Source organism: Dipodomys ordii, unplaced genomic scaffold (assembly GCF_000151885.1).
Source record: "Dipodomys ordii isolate 6190 unplaced genomic scaffold, Dord_2.0 Scaffold130, whole genome shotgun sequence".
NCBI lineage: Eukaryota > Metazoa > Chordata > Mammalia > Rodentia > Heteromyidae > Dipodomys > Dipodomys ordii.
In genome coordinates this window covers 6,257,096-6,272,198 of record NW_012267346.1, presented here as the reverse complement: position 1 = coordinate 6,272,198, position 15,103 = coordinate 6,257,096, and the positions used below count along the sequence as shown (strand labels likewise).

At 40.6% G+C, this 15,103-nt stretch overlaps 1 protein-coding gene across 2 annotated transcripts in view; it reads left to right on the top strand.

Annotated features, from left to right (window-relative positions):
- Nucleotides 1-15,103, top strand: part of Phactr1 (phosphatase and actin regulator 1) — a 437,712-nt gene that overhangs the window by 250,646 nt on the left and 171,963 nt on the right. The window lies entirely within an intron of this gene.

The window sequence follows — 15,103 nt, the reverse complement described above, 5'->3', positions numbered from 1 at the left end:
GTTCGAAGCCAGCCTTGGCAGGAAAGTCTGTGAGACTCTTATGTCCAATGAACCACCAGAAAACCAGAAGTAGTGCTGTGGTTCTTGAGAGAAAAAGCTTAGGAACAGTATCCAGGCCCTGAGTTCAAGACCTACAACTGATAAAATAAAAGTAAAATATGAATCATTTCAGTTATTTTTGAGCTCTCAGTCCTTCCAAGTTCATGATTATATAGTAGAATACATCATCTTGTTCACAACAGTATTTTCTAGAGTCACCTTTCTACATGTACAAAACATTCCTTATACTTGCCTTTATGCTTATGTGATAGGTACTTCATTGTAATCTGCTAATTATTTTAGAATATAGATGATAATGAGATAAAGCTTCATTATGGTTAGGGTTGCCAAAAGGAGACCACCATGTGGTTCAGGCAGAAAAGAGTTGATTGGGAGAGCCAGACTTCCAGGCTGTACTGCAGAGTAGGGTGCAGCTACAGGGAAGGAGAAGATACATGACCTGAGTGGATGAGGAAGTGACCGCAGAACCCCAGGGACCTCCCACTGACCCGCAAGTGCCTGTGGCCAGTTACCTGGCAGTGACAGGTGCTGGGCAGAGACTTCTCGGGAGAACCATGTGCAAGTTTTGCACAGAGAGAGAAAAGGGGTCTACATGCAGTTTCACACAGAGAGCAAACAGAGAAGGAAACATTGTTTTTCTGGGCAGGTCCAACAGTTATTGTTTTTATTCTGGTATTTTGAACTCCAAGGACTTGGTTTGCTGGACTGGTGCTTTACCACTAAGTCACATGCCTTTTTATTTTTCAGGCAGCATCTCACTTTTTCCCAAGGTACAGGCACATGGACCATACTCCTTATTTTATACTTACAATCATAGCTGGGATGATGGGTATGTACCTCTGTGCCCAGCTTTTTCTGCTGCTGAGATGGAGTCTCTCAAACTTTTTGTTTGGGCTGGCCTAGAATCTCCATCCTCTCAATCTTAGCCTCCCATATAATGAGGTGACAAGAATTCACCACTGCATTCAGTTTCCTTAGTCATAAATCTGCACTTGAAATTACCTATAGGGCTGGGAAGGTGGCTCAGTGGTAGAGCGCTTGCCTTGCATGCTCGAGGCCCTGGGTTCAATTCCTTAGCACCACATAAGCAAAAAGAAAAAAGCCAGAAGTGGTGCTGTGGCTCAAGTGGTAGAGCACTAGCTGTGAGCTGAAGAGCTGAGGGACAGTGCCCAGGCCCAGAGTTCAGGCCCCACGACCGGACCCAAAAAAAAAAAAAAGAAAAGAAAAGAAATTACCTATAGAAGGAGAAATAGCAATGGAAGACAGGTGTTCATTAATAAATATATTAGCTATAGTTTCTACACAATAGAACACACACAGAATTGATCCTTCTACAGAAAGGACTCATGACTCCATTACTAAAAATTCTCCCCAGTCAGATTCCAAAATACTAGGAATAACACAGATTTACCTACAAACTCTTAAGCATTACATGCTTAGTATCAGTAAAATCCTCATCCTTGCATTTTGACACAGGTCCTATTTTAAATAAAGTTATTCTCCATCTCCCCTCCTCATCTACCTCTTTTTCAGCCCCAGCTGAATTTGTAGAGGTAACAGATTGGTTACTTTTCATTTTCAGTGTGCAATAACCTTGCATCTCTGATATAATCTAGCTACTATTGCCATGAGAGTACTTCATATAAAAGTATTATGGGTAGTTTTATGGACAAGTTGTCTTGTGTAGAGTGCTGTTAAAATGTACCATTATATCAGTGATTCCTTTGACAAGCACTGCTTGTATGTAACTATTATTGGAAATTCAATAAAGATTTTTTTAAGATAACCATATAATACTGTTTATTCATGGTTATTTATCCTAGTTGGCCAGCTCCAAGAACCAAGAAAAAAATGCTATATGAGATTCAGTCCATCAGAATCTTGAAACTTAATTCACATAGCCATGATTGCTGGCATAAAAATGCCTTCTGCCTTTGACGGATGATTTATTCTAGAAAAGAACTTAGTTGGTGCTATACAAATACGATGCATGTGCCTTCTTCCTGCCCTACAGAGACCTCAAACAGCTAATTTATGTTTTTGGTGGGTTTTTTTAAGGCATCCATACATTTTATCAATTAAAATAGAGCAAAATGGTCCCCCAAGAAATTCTAAAATAGCTGTCTAATGTTGTTCTCAAGAAAGTCTGAGAACAATTTTGTCTATATCTTGTCTAAGCCAATAGATGATAATGGTGGTGATGATGGTAGAGGTAGGTGTGTGTATGAGTGTGTGTGTGTGTGTCTCCTGCAATATTGTATTTGAAGAGTGAGAGTCATCTTTCTTTAATCCATAGATTCTCAGTAAATGTTGGTTGAATTGAATTCATAAAAAGTGGTTTGTTGGGATGAAACAATTATTGTTAAAGAACTTTGATAAAGATATCCATGCCTCACACACCCGCCCCCACTACCCAAACCACTTCCCCTTGTATTTTATCTCTTGGAAGTTCAGCTATTGCTTCTTTGGTGAGCTAAGAGGTCAGCTTTTCCTATCAGTAGTGGAGGAATGGCTGAGGGCTACAGATAATTGCTCCTGTTTGGTTTTGGGTTTGAGGTTACATTGAGGACTTGTTTTCTGATGGAACTTCTCATTTGCAAATACAAGCTCCCTTAGTCTGGCTTTGCCTTCCTGAATTGATTCTTTCTAGAATCAGCAGAACTCTGTGAGTGCATCTTTTTTTCTAAATAACTATCAAAGGGAAACAATTATATTTGCATTTGAGCTTCCTTTCCTGATTTCTGGGTAGGAAAAAATCAGGAATAGATCAAGTTCAACTACTATCAAATGCTGTTTGAAAAACCTATGAAAATAGTGGTTTCATGGCCTCATTTTTTTAGTGGATTTGCCTATCTCAGGCAATTTCCATAGAAATAAGTTATCCAAAACCTTTGATGACTTAAGAGTATTTGCTTTGTGCAAGGCACAACTCTTTGCCTTTCCCGTCAACTTGACTGTAATATTAAACCCAAATTATCATATATCCCCAAGATTAAAATTAATTGTAGATATGTCTTATTAGACATATGGGCTAATGGGCTCTGTTGTTTTTAATTAGTTTAAATACCCCACCTCCGTTTTTTTTATTAAAGTACTGTATTCATGAAATTTAAATCCCAAATGATAAAGATGAATTTTGCATCTAATTAAAGTTGAACTAAATTTATTATGGTCCATCTTTGAAAATATCCCCTGGGCTGGGAAGGTGGCTCAGTGGTAGAGTGCTTGCCTTGCATGCCTGAGGCCCTGGGTTCGATTCCTCAGCACCACATAAGCAAAAAGAAAAAAGCCAGAAGTGGCACTGTGGCTCAAGTGGTAGAGTGCTAGCTTTGAGCTGAAGAGCTGAGGGACAGCGCCCAGGCCCAGAGTTCAGGCCCCATGACCAGACCTCCCAAAAAATTTAAAAAAATGAAAATATCCCCTAATTTTACCCCCTTCTGTTTGCTTTTTTGTACACTGGGGTTTGAACTCAGAGCTTCATGCTTGCTAGGCTAGTGCTCTACCACTTGAACCATCCTTAATGCCCTGCCTTTTGTTATTTTGGGGATGGAAAGTAGAGAACTTTTCTGCCCATGTCTTTGAACCTTGATCCTCCAGCTTTCAGCCTACAGAGTGACTAGGATTATAGCCATGAGCCACCAGCACTCAGCTAAGCATCTTCTCCCATACCCCATGATAAATAGACAAGCAAGTCACTGTCTTAGAAAGATAGATTTGTTCCATATACAGTATTTGGCAACTTATTTTTCACTGAGCAATGAATAGTGATTTTTTACATTGAATATTAGGGTTGTCCATCATTTTAATGGCCACGAAGTCAAGCATCATCAGATGGCTGGTTCTTTATTTAATCAGTCCCTCCTGGTTGATCATTGGGTTATTGTCCTTTTTGTACTAAAATATACATTTGGGATCTCACCTTCAATAATAGCCAATCAGCAAATCCTTTCATGGAACATGGGACAGATGACATGCATTAGAAGCCAATGATCAGCTCGCCCCCAAAGCCTCTAGAAAATACAACCACGACAACTTTTTTTTTTGTTTTGGTCGGTCGTGGGGCCTGAACTCTGGGCCTGGTCACTGTCCCTCAGCTCTTCAGCTCAAGGGTAGTGCTCTACCACTTGAGCCACAGCTCTACTTCCAGCTTTTTCTGCTTATGTGGTGCTGAGGAATGGAACCCAGGGCCTCATGCATCCAAGGCAAGCACTGTACCACTGAGCCACCTTCCCAGCCCAACATGACAACTTTTTAAAGAAACATGATAGCCTCTATTTTTTTCCCTTGCGTGTACAGTTTCTTACCTAGACTTTGGAGTGTTCTGTAGCCCCATCACCAGCTATTGTAATGAATTCAGAATGGATCTTAACTACCATTATTTGATATCACTGTGTACAAGCCAGGAGACTAAGATTATTAATATGATGTTGACCTAAGCCAGAGCCTGTCCTGTCTTTTTCTAGGAAATGTTCATCTATTTATTTAAAAGTATATTCATCGATTGCTTCCTCCATATCATAAGTGATCCCTGCCTCCAGAGTAACCCATGCAGTATTGGCAGGTCAATTAGGAAAATTCTGGCTAAAGCAACTGAAGCCTTCTTCCATGTTGTTCTAAATACGTTTATATACTATCTCACATTGCAGATAGGCAAATGATTGCATTGACAAGTCATTCCCTGCCTCATTATCAGTGACAAGGTACAGAAATGGGATTGTCTCTCAATAGCTCGCTCTCTCTGTGAAGGAATAAGCCATTGTAAGAGGCCCTACCACCTAGCAGTGCCCCTGACAGACCTCATTGGCCAGATCTGGCTTTGAACCAATCAATGGCCACAGAATTCCCCTCTCCAGCTGACATGGGTCAGCTTCTAGGAAGCTGGTAGGCTGGAGGAGAGAAGAGATAGCCTTCTGAGTAGCCTGTGGGCTCTGCTAAGGAATACAAAGGGTAGGAAGGGTACAGCATTGACTGTTAAAAGAGGAAAGGGGTATGCAGGAGTAACATTAATGATTAATTAGCCAGGTAGAGGGAGCAGCAAGTGGAAAGACCTGGGAGCAGAAAAAAAAATCTACTTCTTACAGAAAATTATGCATTCTCCATTCTTGAAGAATAGAGGAGTGTCTTTTTGTTTGTCCATTTTGATGAAGCAGTAAGTGGTTTTTGTTGTTTTCTCATAATATTGGGAACTGAACACAGAGCCTTAATGCTTTCATGGTAAGCAATCTACCACATTAGCCATGCCGCCAATCCTTTTTTGCACTGCTTGGCTTATTTTCAGAGTAGGATTTCTCTTTATGATCAGGCAAGCCTGGGGTGCAAGCCTCCTATTTGTGCTTCTATATGTTACTGAGCATGACAGACAAATGACACTGAATCTAACAAAAATCAGTCTAAGACAGAGTCTTGTAAACTTAGTTCTGGTCTGAGCTAGCCTTAAATTATGATTCTCCCAATCTCCTCTGCCTCCTAAGTAGCTAGGAATACAGACTTGAACCACTATGTTTAGCTCAGTGAATGGTTTTTGATGGACAAAACCCTTTCTGGGTTGATGTGAAAACTGAGACCCTCTACTAAGAGCATAGAAGACCCATTGAGTCTAGAGAACAGTAGGGTGCCTCTAATGAGAGACATGCCCAGCTGCAGTGTGGAAGACTTAGGGCAGATACAAAAGGCATAGAAATTAAGATGTAAATAACTGGTCTACCAGAAGAGGAAAGTGAAGAGGGTTAAGGACTACTGATTACTTTTGACATCTTAGTGAAGAATTCAATGGGGGAAAATGGTAAAGGAAAAGGCTTCAAGAATAATTTATGATCTCCCTTCTGAGCAGTTAGATAACTGGCATTTCCATTACTGAAGAACAGTGCAAAAATATATGTCACACTAAGTACAATGAATTTAAGTTGCTTATGAACTATGAATTGGAGATGAAAAGTAATAATAATCCTAGCAGTAATTCAGATATTGGTTCACACCATTCATTTGTATGAAATAATCTAATGCTAACCATAACCCCATAAAACAGATCATCTTATTAGTCCTGATTTACAGAAATGTTTGTTAACTGAGACCAGAGAAATAAAGCCATTTAATCCGAGTTCTACAGCTAGTACTGCATCAGGTAGAGAGTCTTCAAGGCCAGAAATACAAATGTAGTAATAGTTTGATGATCAATGCTACTTGAAGGTCCAGGAGCCCATAAAATGGTTTGGGGAGAGCTAAGCCCTAAGGAACTCTATTATTTAAATTAGGTCCCAAGAGATACAAAAGTACTGCTTAGGACAGAAGAGCGAAGCAGGAAATCTGTATTACTTGCGTCACTGTAACTAAGGTGCCTGACAGAACAACTTAAAGGAGGAAGGATTTATTTTGGCTCACAGAGAGTGATTCATAGAAGTGAAAAATCACATCATGGTGGCCACGAAGCAGAGAAAGGAAACACAGGAAGTATGCATGCCCTAAGGACATGTCCCCAGTGGCTTCCTCCAATTGCCCTAGCTCCTACCTTTTGCCACCTCCTAACAATGCAATCATATTATGACTACATAAAGGGATTAATCCACTGAGTAAGTTAGAGCCCTCCAGGTGTTTTTTAGTTCAGTCAACAATGAATATTGCCTACTACAAAAACCTTCTGACAGTTTTTGGAAGAGTTGAGACTTGAACTCAGGACCTGAACATTCTCCCTTAGCTTTTTCACTCAAGCCTAGAGCTCTACCACTTGAGCCCCAGATCTACTTTTGACTTTTGGGAGGTTAATTGAAGACAAGAGCCTGACAGTTTTTCCTCCCCCAGGTTGGCTTCAAACTACAATCCTCAGTTCTCAGCCTCCTTAGTAGATAGGATTACAAGCATGAGCCACCAGCGCCCAGTTTTTAGCTTCTTTTAAATAAGTCAAGTATTAAAATAATAATCCTGAAAGAATCTGGCTCCTATGCAAACAGAAATAGCTTTCTATGAAAAGGTTCTGAAATTCTGCCAGAGAAAGAGAGAGCAGAATGTAAACATGTATGTTACCACTCAGCATTCTGCCAGTTACAAGCTATACATTTGAATAAACTCAGGTAAGTCACTTCTTTGTATTAGAATTTGGTTCCTCTGGGGCTGGGATGTAGCTCAGTGGCAAAGCGCTTGCCTAGCAAGTGCAATGTCCTGGGTTCGATCCCCAGTACCGAAAAAAAAGACAAAAAAAAATACAGTTTTTTAAAAAAAAACCAAACAAAAAAAAAGAAGAAGAAGAAGAATTTGGTTTCACTGCATTAAAAAAAAGTAATGGAAGCAAGGATTTATTTCTCTCTCAAGAAGTACAAAGGTGGCCATTTCAAGGCTGCCAAATACGATGTTCTGCAACATTTTAAAAAGCCAAAGCTCCTATCAATGAAATGACCCTTGCTCCCATACAACCATCACACCTCTGCCCTAGAAACTTGGATGAAAGGAAAAGCAAACCCGCCTATTTCTTCCCTTTACAGAGACCTCACAGGTGTCACAAACTTCAGCTTCTGTCTTGTTGGTCAAACCTTGGCAATTTTGGCCACACTACAGTCAGAGAAGCCTGGGAAATGATTTTCAGTAGGACAAAAATCAATCTGTGATCACTAAAGAGGAAGAGACAAATGTATTTGGCAGGCAGCCAGACCTCTCTGCCACTGTGAATTTGCTCTTTTGTAAAAAAGAATTTAACATACTCCCCACACTTGTTGGTTTATTGGAGGGTCTAGTGATAGGGTAATGAGGCAAGGGATGGATATGAGAAAATATATCCAGGTGGTTGTAGCCATGTGTCCATTGTGGGCATTTGGGTATGTTTTCAACAAGAAAGAGTGCAAGCTGGGTGCTGGTGGCTCACATCTGTAATCCTAGCTATTCGGGAAGCTGAGATCTGAGGAACATAGTTTGAAGCCAGCTCACGCAGGAAAGTCCGTGAGACTCTATACTCCAATTAACTAGCAAAAAGCTGGAATTGGACCTGTGGCTCAAGTGATAGAGCACAAAAACTCAAGGATAGTGACCATCTGTGCCCTGAGTTCAAGCCCCAGGACCACCACAAAAAGATTTTTTTGGAAAAATGACACATTTTCCTAATATGTCAGGTCAACAGCAGAAAACGTGTCTGTAAGAACCATTCAGTGACAATGCTCTCCTTGGCTTTCTGAATCAATTTCATAATCTCCAGGATAAGTATTTGATCAGCTCTGCAGGAGAACTTCCTGCTCTCTGCTGAGCTCTGTACCCTCCATGGAATGTTTTCTGGTAAAGTGTGTGGAGACAGCAGTTCCTGTCATTAACCCACCCTGCTCTTCTTTGAGTCCCTCAAGCAGGTGGTATTGAAGGGAGGGGCTTTATCACTGGGAAATTAGCTTCTGGGTTTCTGTAGGAGCTGGATGGGGAGGTGGCAGGGCTTCTATACCCTAGCTAGGAAAGAATTGAACAATTCCTGGGCATGCGTAAAAGGGACTTTCTTTTCCCTTTAAAATAAATCCAAGCTAGTCAGGAAAAATCTGTGAATATTCATATTCTTTTCAAATTTGGAAGTTGGCTTCAGAAGTAGATAGTACTTTAAATAATGACCTTTATGATTATTCTATCAGGCAGGGTTGACTTTCTGTAACCTTTTATTATGTGTGTGTTTTTTCAGGGAAGGGGGGGAGGGTGGATTGTCTTTTTTTTTTTTTTTTAAGTGTCTATCAGTTTCAAAGTCCTCTAAATAGGGATTGAAATAGGGATTGCTTTTTGTATGTGTGGTCGGGTTTTCTTTTATGGCTCTGTTTTAGAAATTTTTTTTTTTGGTCCGGTCGTGGGGCCTGAACTCTGGGCCTGGGCGCTGTCCCTCAGCTCTTCAGCTCAAGGCTAGCGCTCTACCACTTGAGCCACAGCTCCACTCCCGGCTTTTTTTTCTTTTTGCTTATGTGGTGCTGAGGAATCGAACCCAGGGCCTCAGGCATGCAAGGCAAGCACTCTACCACTGAGCCACCGTCCCAGCCCATGTTTTAGAATTTTTTAGACTAAGAACTTCCTCCCTTTCCTCAAAACCTTAGTTCCATAATTTGAACTAAACAATAAATGTTTTCAGGTCAGTGTATTGAATCCTCATAGTCTCATGGGCTTTGGTTTTGCTATCCCTTGGTATCCATAGGGTACTAGTGCCATGAGATCAGTGGATACCAAAATTCTTCCATGCTTAAGTCCCATATGTATTTGTCTATGACCTAGGCATACCCATCTATATACCATAAATTATCTGTAGATGACTGGGGTCACTTAATGGAATGCAGTATAAATGTTACATATTGTTACCCTATATTGTTTATGGAAGAATGCCAAGAAAGCCATCAGCAAATATGTAGTATAATGCAATCTTTTCCCTTTTTTTCTCTTTTGGCAGTATTGGGATCTGAACTCAGAGTCATGCATTTCTAGGCAGGTACTCTGTCATTTGAACTGTATTTTCAGTCCTTTTTTGCTTTAGTTGTTGTTGTTTTTAGATAGAAGCTCAATTTTTTTTTCTCCTCTATCTGGCCTCAGAGCGTGATCTTCTGTCTCTGCCTCCTGGGCAGCCTTCATTGTAGTTACAGGCCATAACAGCTGGCCCTAACAACTTGTTTCAAATAATTTCACCCCATTGTAAGTTGGACCCCGAGATGTGGCCCCTGTCGATCCAGTGGGCAGTGCTCAAAAAGACAGATAAGAGGGCAGAAATCATGATCTCAGTCTTGCCTATGACATCTCTCATATTTTTTTAATTTGAGAAATATTGGAAAGGAGGGCCATGGTGTAGCTCAGTTGTAAAATGCTTGCCTAGCATGTGTGAAGCCCAGGGTTCTGCTCCCAGGACTACCAATGATAGTAGATGTAATAATAACAATATTACTGTAATTATTATTGAATGGACCAGAAGGCCTAGCTCCAGTTGCTTATTTATAACCTTATAAACTTACAACCTTAAGAAAACAGAAAGGCTGTTATAGATATTTAAATAAACATTTCTAGTAAAAGCCGGAAACAATGGCAGATTCTAAGTATAAATTTAAGCAAACACTTGTTCTTGAGCAATTTAGAGCAGAGCCCTACTGGGGATTGTGTGAATCAGGAAGTCTCAGTGATTGTCTGCAGTGAGTCCTGTTGAACTGTTATTAGCAGCACTGTGCTTTACCCAGTAGAGTCCGTCAGAGGAGATTCAAGAACAATCCAGGGTCAATATGACAAAGCAGCAGGCATAAGCAATCGATAGCCTAAATTTGAATCCAGGCTTATGTGGTGCTGAGGAATTGAACCCAGGGCCTCAGGCATGCCACCAAATGTCACTAGTGTGTGTTCACCTAGTGAGTAACTTCAAAACCAGCCTGGGATATATACTGAGACTTTGTCTTAAAAATAATAATTAAAAATAAAAAAAGTAATAATTTAAAATGAGAACTAAGTTGAAGGTGAATTCAGAACATCTAGGGAGCAAAGTCAACTAATGACTTCCTGTTAAGTTTTACAAATGTAACATCTTTCATGCACAGAAATAATTAAGGGACTCTACAGAGTTAAAAAATAATAAAAACATTTTGCACCTGAAAAATGACCAGTGAAACTCAGTTTCAAAAGAAATAGAGAATAACTTGTAAAAAAAAAATCTCAGTAAATATACAAGCAGATTTTCTTATTTTCTGAGCAACAGAGCAGACCCAAAGGAAAGCTATTTATAGTAACTAAAATACACACATGGAAGGGGAAAAAAAAGAAAACAAGGATATTTTAGCAAAGATCAACACCCTAGCAAAAATATACTTCCCAGAAGTACTGTTTAAATTTTGCATCGTCCCTCCACAAATGACAAGTGGTACTGAAAACTAGTTTAGGAGCTACATAAAGAAACTATAATGTCATTAGAGAAAGAAAACAAGAACCCTGAACCAAAAAGGAAGTATATTCCAAAACGGAGTCTTCAGCAGCATGCAAGGTACTCCGTAATTGTCCAGCAACCTACATGCTACAGGGAACCAAGCAGCTAATATCATGAAGTGTTAGAATGTGCTCAAGGGAGATGAAATGCTTAGAACCACACTAATCTTAACAGGATTAATGGAAGAAAGATGGCTTTCAAAGGATTGAGTCAAATAGCCATCCCAGCCTGGTCTTGAGTCCCTCTCAGGCCACCCACAAGACATGATATGTGTGTGATGGTGAACTAGGTGAACCATCTCTAGCCTCAGTAATCCTGGGCCACCTTAATTCCCCATCTTACTGGTGCATTCTATGCAAGCCTATTAACGCCCTGTGACTCTTTTACTGCAACTGTGAAATGAAACTAACAGAATTTGTAAGTTGGTAGCAGAGTGTCATGGTGGGGAATACAGATGGAACAGAGCTGTCATCTGGAGTAGCAGGAAGTAGGGGTGGTAGAGAAGTGAGAAGGCCCCGTGATCCCAATGATCTAACTTTCTCCCACTAGGTGCCACCTCTTAAAGGTTCTACCACCTCCTGATTGGATCATCAGCTAGGGAATACCCCTTGCAAAAATGCCCTTTGGGAGACATTTAAAATCCAAATTATGGTGCCTATTTGTTTTTATAAGTGAATATTATCTGCATCTTTCAGGGAAGAAACTGATAGAACTTTCCTAAGACCATCAGTGACTTTGCTAAAGCCCATTTGGTTGCAACTAACATAATCTAACTCAAAGAAAATAAAAGAGAGAGAATTTACTTGCTCATATATGGAAAGTGCCCAGTGTTTTAATGGCAGAGGTGGGTCCACAGATCCAAATGATACAATGAGTCCACTCTCTCACCTGAGTCATCTTTGGCTGTCTTTTCCTCTGCCTTGGCTGAATTTTCAGGCAGCCTCTCCCCTCAAAGTGGCAGAAAAGTTACCAGCAGCTCCATGCTATGGAGCTATGGACTGGCAAATGATGGCTCTAAGGGCCTGATGTCCGTCTGTTTTTGTAAATAAAACTTTATTAGAACATAATCCTGCCCATTTGTATGGCTACTTTCATGCTGTGGTAGTTGAACACATATTATATAATAAATGCTACTATGTAAACACAGCCTACAATGTTTACAGCTGACTTAAAGGAAAGAATTTACTGACCCCTGCAGGAGAAAGCAGGATTGTTGTTTTTTCTTTCTTTCTTTCATTTTTTTAGGGTTGATTTGTATCTGAATGGCACTATTTATTTAACTACAAGAACACTAGACCCTGGGGTCTGAGGTTTGGGGGATGAATAAAGAGTCCACATTATTTAAAGATTGTTGCTTCGGATTAACACACAATTTTACAAGTTCATTTACAATTTAAATAAACACATTCCTTTCCCCAGTACAAATATATTCTGTAGATTAAATAACTAATGGAATACTTTATCAGCGTTTGTAGTTCTTGTATGTGCCAGTGCTTGGAGGTTAGATTCCTGAGACGAAACAGGCAGTTTGTGTTGAATATCTTATAAAGAATCTTGCCAATAACATCTACAATGTCAATAAATATTGCATAGTACTTACGTGATTGTACATTTAAACTATAGTGCCTTTCCCTCCTACCTGTGTGGTCTCTTAGCAGTGCTCCTCTAGTCATAGAATAGAAATACCCTCATCTTCCATCTTCCCAATGCAGCATTTAGGAAATGCAAACTAGTTGACCTATTCAGATTGTGTCTTCTTTCAGCCTATGAATTGTCATCGTGATTACCTTGATTTTTTTTTTAATATTAACCAACACTGAAAGAAAGGCTTATGGTCTCTACTTGGTTTAGATTTTGAGTCTTAATCTGCAATCCCAGTTGAAGCAGCCTATCTACCAATAATCCCAAAGAAATCCAGAATTGAGTCTCGTTGACTGGCTAAGCTCAATTGTTCATCCCTGACAGAGTCACTGCAGGGTATGGGAGGAAAAAAAGAGGGAAAATGAAATGTTCTGATTGGCTGGCACTGGTGGCATGCTCCCTTCTAGTGTCTAGGTCCAGGGAAGTGCTTCCTGAACATCCTGGACTTAGAGGTGAAAGGAAATGAGTCCTGAGGGTTAGAGAAAGTCAGGAAGCACATGCCACCTTTTATCTAACAGCCAAAAAGAACTCATCAGAATCTGTCAGCAGCAATCAGGAGGTTAGCTCTGAACCCACATCCTCTTGATTTAAAAACTAACATTCTTTTTCACTCTATACTATTTATTATATTTGCTAAATGAAGTAGATTTGAGCCTATTCTAGCCTTTAACTGGTGCCCACTGAGTTCATCACTGTAGCCCATGGCCTAAGTGTTTGGTAAAATGTCTTGATTTCTAATGTCCTGTTCACCTAGGATGGGGATGCCCCAGCATACCTGTGTACGAGTGTATGCATATTTATATGTTTTAGCATCAGACTGCCCCTCTTTTCAGTTGATAGAGCAGATCCATTTATGGTGGCATCTGTTGTGTAATCTTTTCACAAAAGGAAGCTTACTTCCTCCTTCATCCCTGAAGCTTTCCTGTTACTTGGTCAGTAATACAGAGATTTCAATAGCCAGATGGTCACACAGTAGGGAGATGTTCTTGAAAACAGACACATCTTAATTAAAAAGCATGTGTTCCTTTTCTTCTGAGAAGTTACTTTTTTTCTATTCATTAGCTCTGCCTCAATTTCCCCAAGTATAAAATGGGACAGTATATGACACTATCTCATAGAGAAACCTGAAGGTTGCCTAGGGTAATGTATTGTAAGTGCTTAGGTCAGTGTCTGGTACAGACAGGGCGTCTGAAAAGTGGTGGCTGTTGTTCATACTCTTACTGTCATCATCAGCTTCATTACCATTATTGCTGTCATTGTATAAGTCAGCTTCCCATGGCTGAGACAGACACGAGATAAGTCAACTTGAAAGGAGGTGGGGTCTATTTTTGTCCGTAGTCTCTGAGCCTTGATGCTTTTGGTCTGTGGCAAAGCCACAACCCATCATACAGAGGAACAAAATGGGAATATGTTCACCTCATGGCAGCCAAGAAGCAGAGAGGTACAAAGTAGGGAGCTGGGATCCTAATATTCCCCTTAAGGATACACCCACAATAACCTAGCTCTCTCCCACTAGGCCCCTGCCTCTTAAAGTTCCACTACCTCCCAATAACACCACAGACCTAGGAACAAGTCTATCATTCATCTTGGAAGGTTTATTTAAGACTCAAACATTAACAGCAGCATGATTGTTGCTGTCATCCATAACAATGCCTAAGGAAGCCTTAGGCTACTTGGAATGTCCCCTCTTGTGAGGGGAAATCTGAAAACCTGCTGCAGTTTTGGATTCAGCTTCTCCAAAATTCCTAGGAGTATTTGGCACATGGGACTAGCTACAAAGGAGCCCCAAATAGCCTGTTCCTTGTGTTCCCATTGCTGGCTCCAGCCAGACACCCAGCAGCATAAGCACATGGCTTCCTTCTTTTCTAGCGGCCCAGTGGGAGACCATACACTCCTTAGGCCAAGGGGAGCTAGTTGCTTCTGTCCTTAGAGAAGTCTTTGGATCACAAAGTCACGTTGAGAAACTGGTAAGAGTGCCAGTTGAAGCGCCTCAGACCCTCCCACCCCAGAAGCAATTTCATGAAGGGTGGGTTCGGAGTACCAGCAAGAACATGTACTTTGACCATGATGATTCAAATTATTTACAAGTCAACTATTATCTTTCTGGTATTTCTAAAGAGGAAAAGAAAAAGCATTCCCTATTTCCCCCCTACAGATACAACAACCTAGCTCACACTGTCTAGTCTCATAAAGAACATTCTCTTGGATGTCAGGGCTAGACAGTCCCTGGGACACTCCTGGCCCAGACTTTTCTCTGCCCCTTAGGGATGAATGTGCTCAGCTGCCTAGCTTCCTACCACTTGATTTCACACTACTCTTCCTAGTAGTGGACATTCTAGCTGAATCATGTCTGAGTGAGCATTTTTCCCAGACAGCATCTTCTCTTGCAAGCTGTAAGGAAGCCACTGTAGGACTGAGAACAGAAGGCTTGCTCAAAGCAGTCTCCATGTGATTTGTGTCCAATGAAAACGTCCCCCAAATGCCTCTAATGTATGCCCCTTCCCTTCTATT